Consider the following 9,480-nt stretch of genomic DNA (forward strand, 5'->3'; position numbering starts at 1 on the left):
GAGTGAAAAATTTGATGGAATTTGAATAAGGACTTCAATCAATAGTATTCTACTAGTATTTGCTTTATTTTGAAAATTGTAGTATGGTTATGGAAAATGTTAAGGTAAGGCATATATAGGAATTCTTTCCACTATTGGGCAGACTTTTTTTTTTTTAAGAATTTTATTTATTTATTTGATAGAGACAAAGCGAGAGAAGGAACACAAGCAGGGGGAGTGGGAGAGAGAGAGGAAGAAGCAGGCTTCCCGCTGAGCAGGGAGCCCGATTCGGGGCTCAATCCCAGGACCTGATCCGACCTGGGATCACGACCTGAGCCGAAGGCAGATGCTTAACGACTGAGCTACCCAGGCACCCCTGGCAAACTTTTGTAAGCCTAAAATTTATATATGTATATATACCTATATAAATGGAGAGAGAGAGAGAAAGAGAGGGGGAAATATATAATTAGATGTAATTATAATATATATAATTATATATAACTAAAATGAATACCTATATACGATAGCTAAAGGCCATCTATGTCTATTTGAAGTTCATTTAAAATCAGTTGAAATTAAATAAAATGTAAAATTCAGTTTTCAATCATGCAAGCTATATTTCAACTGTTCAATACCTTAATATGGCTAGTGATTGTCATATTGGATGTCACAGATTATGTGATAGTTCCCTCAATGAAAAACATTCTATTAGAGCTACTCTGAAGTATGAGAGCTTGTGTAGGCTCCTGCATTATCTAAAAGTGAATTAAATGATTAAAGCAATGCCATAAAATATCAAGATTCTGTATCTAGTGATTTTTAATCTTTTAATTCCCCAGTTGAGCCCCCATGAAAAACTGACTTGAGTAAAATTATCTCCCCCTACGGGTTAAATAAGGGGACGTGTCTACTTTAACACCATTATGTATGTATCATTTACCTAGTGGTTGACTATTGCAGAATACCTTTTAAATTAACTAGAAAACTATATTTTCGAAGTCAAGTTGAGCAAGAGCAGCATACATTTAGAGAAGTATCTTTGTGTATGTGGGGGAGGTATAAAGGTTAAAGTTAGTGGTAATAGGACTACTTAAATAACATAACTGACAAGGAAGGGGTAAATTGGTGGTGCCAACTCTCTTGTTCCTTTCACTTGCTCTTGACAAGTGAAGCACTTGGATGAGCTTAATGATGAAATATGGTTTTAATAGCTCCCTACATAATGTGTTGGCTCTATTAAGCCATTGAAGACCCTATCTCCTATTTAGAAGTAAAGTCAGAGAATGGGTTTCAGGTATTTTCTGAACAGGATAAATATAAGACAACCATTAACAACCCTATTTTGTGATGATGCGTCAGAATGTGTATCATCTGCTTCCTCCAGACACATCGATGATGACTGGGTAAAATCCACACTGATCTCATTCTCTCAAGGCTATTACTTTAGAAGAGGGAGCTGTCAACTCGTTGTTTTCTCTTTCAAGGAATCACTTAGAGGATTGACACGTAACTATTATCAGTTCAATTGGTTTTCTTTTGTTTGGGCAACTGAGTTAGTAGAAACTAATGAATTTAAAAAGGAAAAGTATAGACAAGTATTGACCAGGACAGCCAGCATTTCTATTCACTCAACATTTCCAAATTTTAAATACTATTTTTCTGTCCAACTCTCTCATTAGGCGATGAGACATAATTTATGTAGGAAATTCTCCAGAAATAGGTTAACAGTTAGCTCTTATTGCTTCATCCTCTAAAATGAGATAATCGCTAACAGAAATTTTAAAGCCCCACATAAGCCAGCTAATTATATGTGCACTTTGTCAAATGAATGAATGAGAACATACTGATTCTAATTAGTTAGCAGTAGATGAATAAAGATGTATTTAAAATAATTATATCTATATGCATTGTTCAAGAAAAGCCATCATTTACTAGTTTTATTCATTTATATAATAGGAATCCAAACATTTTTTGCTAGAACTACAAGGCCATTTCGTGTATGTAAATATATATTCCATTTGATTGTGTCAGTAATGTCTTGTTTACTCACAGGACTTAATTACCTGGCAAGTCATACAGTCAATATTTAAATATTATACAAAACTAGATGGAAACAGTCTGTGTTTCATTTGACAGCCATATTTTAATTATTCAGAATATACCAGTTAGGCGTTTATTTTATTTTGTTTGATATTATTTATTGTTCTACTTCAGGGTATAATTTAATCATTGCATCTATATTTTTTGTTCCGTTTCTGATGACTTAAAAGAAAAAGAGTATAAACTCTTCCGTATTCCAGTCACAAGTCTTTGCTGACACGATCCATTTATGTTCAATAATTCACCTCTTTTGTGTCACTCAGACCAACTTGGTATTCATATCTCTGAGTTCCTTGACATTCATCAGGGTCTTGTTCTCTTCTTGGTCAGAGATTGAGGAAAGAAAAATAGTCGTAAATACATGAGGCTCTGGCATGAATACACAAAGAACACTATTCTTGGCAAAAATGCTCTGTGTCTGAAACGTCAGATACAAGGCTGTCATACAAAGCATGCAGAGAGAGTGAGCAAGCTAGCGAGCAAAAGATTGAAAATGTGCACTTTGGAGGTGAAAAATCGACCATCTGAAGTGGCTTAAACCAGTGACAAATGTGGCTCTGTGAAAGTGCTGTGTAACTCAGGGGTCATTGTCCTTCGAGTCCCCCTATCACAATTTCCTCCTTCGCTTCTCACTCTCAGGGAGAGAAGTGAAAACACAGTTTCTCTGTCATGTCCAAAGAGCCTCGCACTTTCCTCCTTGGCCTAAGGTAAGACCACAGGACACAGGCAGCAGATACCTGTCATAACTTTTATCCTCACTTCTAGAAGACATTTTTAAAAGGACCGCTGGGCTACCACAAGGTTAAAAGGGAATTATGACCTGTCAGTTAACAATTATATATTCTAATAAGGCCAGTTATCTCCAATAAGAAAAAGCAAGACTTGGGAAGATAACATTTAAGTGATCCTCATCATCAATAATACAAATGAAAACAATATCATCCATTAAAAATTATTTAGCCTTGTGAACCAGTTACTGAGATAAGAACTTACATTATTTCATTAAATCCTCAAGACACCTTTATGAATCAGATATTATTACACATTTTGGAGATAAGGAAACTGAAGCTCAAAGTAACATAGCTAATAAGGATAAAGGCAGCTTTCCATATATTTCTGTCTGATCTCAGAACCCAGTTTAATAATCTGATTGCACCACTGCTCTAATAGTCTTTTAAAATGGTATCACTATGTTTATTTCCTCTCATAAGAACATAATAAAAATGAAGAAGAATCATCAGAACAAATTTCATAATATGAATTACCTGAAAAGAGTGTGTTTCATGTAATTCATGACGTTTCAAAGTGTAATATATTCCATATGTTTTTCTGGAAAAGATTTCAATAGTTGATGGTTTGAACAAATTCAGCATAACTCATTAAGACCATTATTAAATAGGGCGGGTTAATAAAATGGGATTTAACTGATAAGCACCTTACAACATTGTGATATTCTTCGTTATAAGGAACATTTTTATTTGGGAGAGGAAAAGCCTAATATAGAAAAAACATGGCATACTTGTTTGTGAAATATACTTTTAACAGCCAGTTGCATTTTAAAATTCTATATACCAAAATTGCCTTTTAAATGTTATTTTCAAAATATTAGTGTCTCTTTTTCATATCTCTTACCTAAGATAAATTGGTTTTAACGGGCTGAAAACAGGCTGAATTTTCCAAAATTATATAGGTCACCTAAGTTTTCCTATATTTTCATCATGTTATATTTTACTTTCTCAGTGTAGAAATTGGCATTATTTAACCTACTCTTCTGATCAGTTAATTTGCCATGACTTTTAGTTAAGTTGGGTTTATGAGATACACATGAGTAAACTGTAAACATAGCCACTGCCTTATCTTTTGCAATACAAGACACACATACACACACCCACTCATCTCCACACACACACACATACACACACATACACACACATACATGCACACAGAGAGAGAGAGACAGAGACACACACACACACACACAGATGTCTATCTATTAACACTAACTTCAGACATAAAACAGGAAAAAAATTGAGAATCTATATTATTTGCACAGAACATGCTTAAGGGAAATGAAAGATATATTAAAGAGTAAAGAGCAAGTTGCATGCAAAAGAAAAAGAATCAATTTAGAAAAATTCATATCATATAGTAAATTATTGTGGTAGAAGAGCCTAGTAGAAAAAAAAAGAGATTAAGTAATATTTTCCACTAAAATGTACAAAATATTTTCATATATTATTGAATTTCACAATAAGTTGTTGAGGGTGGCAGAACACCCATCCTGTTAGATAGCTATCTACACTCCCAAAATATTCCTAATGTCCAGTTCAAATTTTACGGATAAAAAAGGATTCAGAAGACCCTTATGGACTTCTCCCAAATGTAACTTACTAAAATCAGTGATTATGGTCATATCTCAGAAAGGAAGGAAGGAAGGAGGGAGGGTAGGAAGGAAGAAAGGGAGGACTCAAATAAAGATACAACTTTGTATTCAAACCTGTGGAGTTTAATAGCCAAATTTCTCCAAACCCTAATGTGGACTTCATAAAAATGTATACGTGTCAACAGTAGATTTCATGCTTGGTAAAAAATCATTTACTATAAAGAGACTTGCCTTAATTGTTTAAGCCCTCAGTGTTACAATTAATGAATTAAATAAAGGTTTACTTAATATAATAAATTAATGTGAGCAATCTTTAAGGAAAGAGAGGGGTGAAGAAACAAACTAAACCACCTGGACTATGTTGCAAAGTTGTTTATTAAGTCAATTAGTTATACACACATAAAATATTGATTTTTTATGAGGTATTTGCTGTTTTTGTCTTTTAGATACTCTAGGCAGTTATATTTTTGGCTACATGGTTTATATATTCAGCAAAATCCATACTCTACTGAGATGTAGACGTGTTAAGATGAATTGCTTGACTTAATCCTACGTATGTCCCTAACACCTAATTTCCTTAAAAATTAGGAATTTTTAAATGATTTTTTAATGATCATTGTGGCAGAGGACATTTACATATTTTTATCTGAAACTTGATTTTCAATATATTTTAATGCACTGTGGGTTGTTTTTTTTTTTTTTTAATTATGAAGCCCATTCAGCATTAAAACCCTCCTTTACCTCTATCATTTACTTCATTTGTGAGAATGTTGGAAGCTTGAGGATAAAATGGCTGAAATTATGCAGTTCAGTGAGAAAATTTTCTTTCAGAGGGAATGGAATGTCTGTATCTTTTGCATGATAATCAGTTCAGTGGCAGAGACTATTATCTAATTGTGATACCTTTTAATTAAATTCTGTATTCAAATACCTCAAAGGGAATGTGATCACTTGTGAAGTAATTCATTTTCCATGTACCTCATAAAACTGTGCCTAATGCTTTAATTCTGTATACGAAATAGTACTCCTAGAGATAGATTCAATGCCTTCCCCCAAAATACTGATTTATATCTTCATATTTGACAGCTTAACACATTTTCAAATGGTCCCAAACCTTTCTTTACCATTTAGGATCTTAAAAAATAAAGTGCATCTTTTACTTCATTTAGGTCTTACCATGTGCCTGATAGAGACTTTCTGCAACTGTCATATTCTCAGTGAAAACTATCTTGCCACCCCTATTTAAAACTCAATGCTACCTAGATTTGAAAATCCCAGTTATTCTGTTCTGTATATTTCATAGAATGTTTAACCAACCATCTTAATTTTTCTATAATATATTTATTGATTCTCTATATTGCTTATTGCCATTGGCAGATACTTTTATGTATATTTTGTTCCTTTATATATTCTAAACATGTGGAATATGCTTAGGATACAGCAAACAACAAATATTCATTGAATTTGAATGAGAATTTCAGTGAGAAAGTGATTCAAGATGTGCTGATTCAAGTGATGAATCAGCACATCACTTATTCACTTTATGTCCTTAAATATTTGAGTTGAAGAAACTGTTACAAATAAAGTGATTATCAGAAGATCTATTTCCTTTATGTTCTACACTTGATCTTAGCCAAAAGGCCGAGAAGCGATTCCTTTATGTTCTAAAGAAACTAAAACAATTTGCCTGTTTTATAGCACGTATATGGCAAGTATATAGCAAGTTTCTCAACATCCTTTTGATTTGTTTTATTGAACATTTCTGATATGAAAATATCACAGTATCTGCCCATCTCCTACTTATACCTGAACTATAAAAATAAAATTTCATTTTGTCTTGCAGAAACAATCACCTTATCTCTCTATCATCATCATCATCATCATCATCATCTATCTATCATCTTTTTCAGAATGTGGAAGTCATGTTACAGTTCCGTTCTTTTTATAAAAGGTAGGGAAGAGACATAGACCTGTTACAAGTCCACGTCACTCCATTCACAATATGTGGTTGTGGTAGCAGTCATAAAAACATTATTTACATCATATACATATGTGTATATATATATAGTCTCTTGACCTTATTTGAAATTCACTAAGTTATTAGAATCACAACACTCAATTTAAAAAATAGTATACAAAAAAAGAAAAAAAATACCAGGCTTGAAATGTACAGAAATGAACAAATAAGAACACATATTGTACTAAATGAGACATCACAATAAAAATGGGAGAGATTAAAAGAACTGTGATCCTACAGAATACTTGGTGGTGAAAACATGGTGCATATATATGTACATATATGAGGATGCTACAAATGCTACTCAGTGGTTGTATTAGATTCCTAGGGCTGCCTAACAAAGCGCCGCACACTGGCTGGCTTAAAACAATAGAAATTTATCCTCTCACAGAAGCCTAGAAATCTCTAATCAAGTTGTTGGTAGGACCATACTTTCTTTAAAAACTCTAGGGGAGTAACATCCTTACCACTTTCAGCTTCTGGTGGTTGCCAGCAAACCTTGCCATTCCTTGGCTTGTAGATGGGTGACTCAGTGTCTGCTCCATCTTCACATGGCTTTCTCATCTGTGTGTCTGTGTACAGATTTTCCTTTCATTATAAGGACAATAATCAGTGGAGTAGGGCTTCCCCTAAACTAGTATGACCTCATCTTAACTTGACGGCATCTACAAAGATCCTATTTCCAAATAAGCTCCCAGTCACAGGTGCCTGGTTTTAGAACTTCTATGTATTCTTTGGGAGGGACATAACTCGATGCATAACAGTGGTCTATATGAATCAGTGTCAGTAATTTCTTCTGTGGGAGAGTTTTTAAATATATTAATATTTTAGACCTAAGTACTCTTAATCTCCTCTCCAGTGTCCCATTCTCTGTTTTTGAAAGCTGATCGGATTGGGAGCTAAAATGAGAGAGGGATTGGGAGAGAGGAATTAGACATTCAGGTTGCGGTTTGGTTCTTCCTACTTGTGGAATGTCAGGCTAAGGTTAGCTGGAGTTGTTATCCAAAGAGGATACAAGATAACTAAATTTCAAGTTATATTTAAAACAATGACCAAGGAAAATTGCTAATGTTCAAAATCAATCTTTTCAGCTGTCCAGTAATAGTACAGGGGAATAAGGGAAATTAAGCCTCATGCTGTCAAATGAGAAAAATGGGTATATTTTAGGAAACAGTGTACTTGTGTGAATTAAGTGGTTTTGTCTGTGACCTGAGCTGACAATCTCTTGCTTCAGGCAGATACTGTTTTGTACATGTGCTGGTCATCATGATGCTTCGTTTAAATAGATCAGGCTACTCTCAGATTATATCTTTAATTTGCAAATAGTTTTACCTAAATGAGCACATTGTCATCTAAATACCAACATATCACAATGAATGGTACGACTGTGACCTAAACATGAAAATCTTTGCTAAATGACTTTACATTTTTTCAGTTAAAAATAAAACCACACCTTTTTTATACTCTTCTAATCACTTACCAGTTATTCAATTGTTTGGTTCCCTGTATGCCCTTTCTTTCTTTTTTCCTTCCTCATTGTCACCCTCCTAAATCAGCTTTTCTGTACCTCTCACTTTGACTCTTGTAAAGGCTTGATAATTGGCTTGCCAACACCAGTTGTTTTATTCTGCTCTGATTCATCCTTTGGAGTTTCACTGAAAGGTTTATCTCCCTAAAACACATCTCTGTTCAAAATACTGTGATCCAATTAAGAAAAAAACAAACAAACAAAAATCACTTCAGTGTTTCAAAATATGATCCAAACCACTTTCCACTCACAGAGTCCACTCACTATTTATAACTTTTGTGAAAATAAACATGTTTCATGCTTTCCCTTCCTTATGCATTTTTCCTACAATTACCTCTGTTTGAAATAATGTGTCTTCTACATTTACATTTATCAAAATTATTCATGTTTTCCCATGGTTTGGCCAACGAATAATGTTTTATATTTTATAGCTCACTGAAATACAGAGGAAAATTCCATCAGAACCACCCATGTATTAATTTATCCTTTTAAATCAATCCAATTTATTCCTGCTACCGTAATCTATCTATGGTATTCTGCAAGTGTCATTTCAGATGCAAGCTACATAGACAGGGTTCTGTGGTCATGAACTTCTAAACTAAGGCTTATGAAATCCTATATATAACTCAATTTCCACTATTAGGTTTAATACAATGGGTTTTTCAAGGCATGTTTGCTAAACATGGAAATTATGTCTTCTCATTGTTATATATGATGAAATTCCTCACGCTTAACCTCACAGAGGTAGTCCTCAGACAAAAAGGTGAGACATAGTTCTTGATTTTACACCTTGGAATTAATGTGTCAAGATTTAGTTAGTATTTGGCAAGCCACTCTCACATTTATGGAGGACATCCATCTACCTACGTAATGACAATGGCAAGTGATAGAAGATAGTTTAGTGAGGGAGCATGAATCTCAAAGTAATATTCTTTTTGGAGTAATGGGAGCTATTAAAATTTAAAAGAGGATGGAACAATTTGGAATGATATTTGGAAGCAAGGAAATGCTGACCACACTTTTTCATCTTAAGAAAGATTAAAATTTAAGTGAATAAATAGGATTTACTTGACTGGTTGAGGGAAAGCCTGGGATGTAGACTGATTGTTCCTTGAAAAAGTTCATGGGCTGAAAGTAGTAGCAGTACACATAAAAGGTTGCAGAGTGAACAGACATGCAGAACATTTGGTTGCAGATGAAGACATGCGGAAAATTTTTGAAATGAGAGTTTTGATAAGGAATGATTACTATGGAAGTTTTGTCACATGATAATCAAGGAAAATAGGGATTCTCCCCACAGTAAAATTACTAGATTCATAGGGTAGCATCATGGGCAGTATAACAGAAGTGAGTGTCCTGGAAACTGAGAGAATACCTTTTAATCTGTGATAGAGAAGACACCCAAGGATCAGCCTTTGGAGGGTGTGTTCCCTCCCAACTCCTCACATCCTTTCAAATAACCCTCAACATCCA

The 9,480-nt window shown here is 34.0% G+C and overlaps 1 pseudogene; it reads right to left on the reverse strand.

The window, feature by feature from the left end:
- Window positions 1–5,950: 5,950 nt before the first annotated feature.
- Window positions 5,951–6,115, reverse strand: LOC123840135 (U2 spliceosomal RNA; annotated as a pseudogene).
- Between the last annotated feature and the right edge of the window lie 3,365 nt (window positions 6,116–9,480).

Source organism: Mirounga angustirostris, unplaced genomic scaffold, assembly GCF_029215605.1.
Source record: "Mirounga angustirostris isolate CCGP_5_RB_7025 unplaced genomic scaffold, mMirAng1.0.hap1 SCAF_3, whole genome shotgun sequence".
Lineage (NCBI taxonomy): Eukaryota > Metazoa > Chordata > Mammalia > Carnivora > Phocidae > Mirounga > Mirounga angustirostris.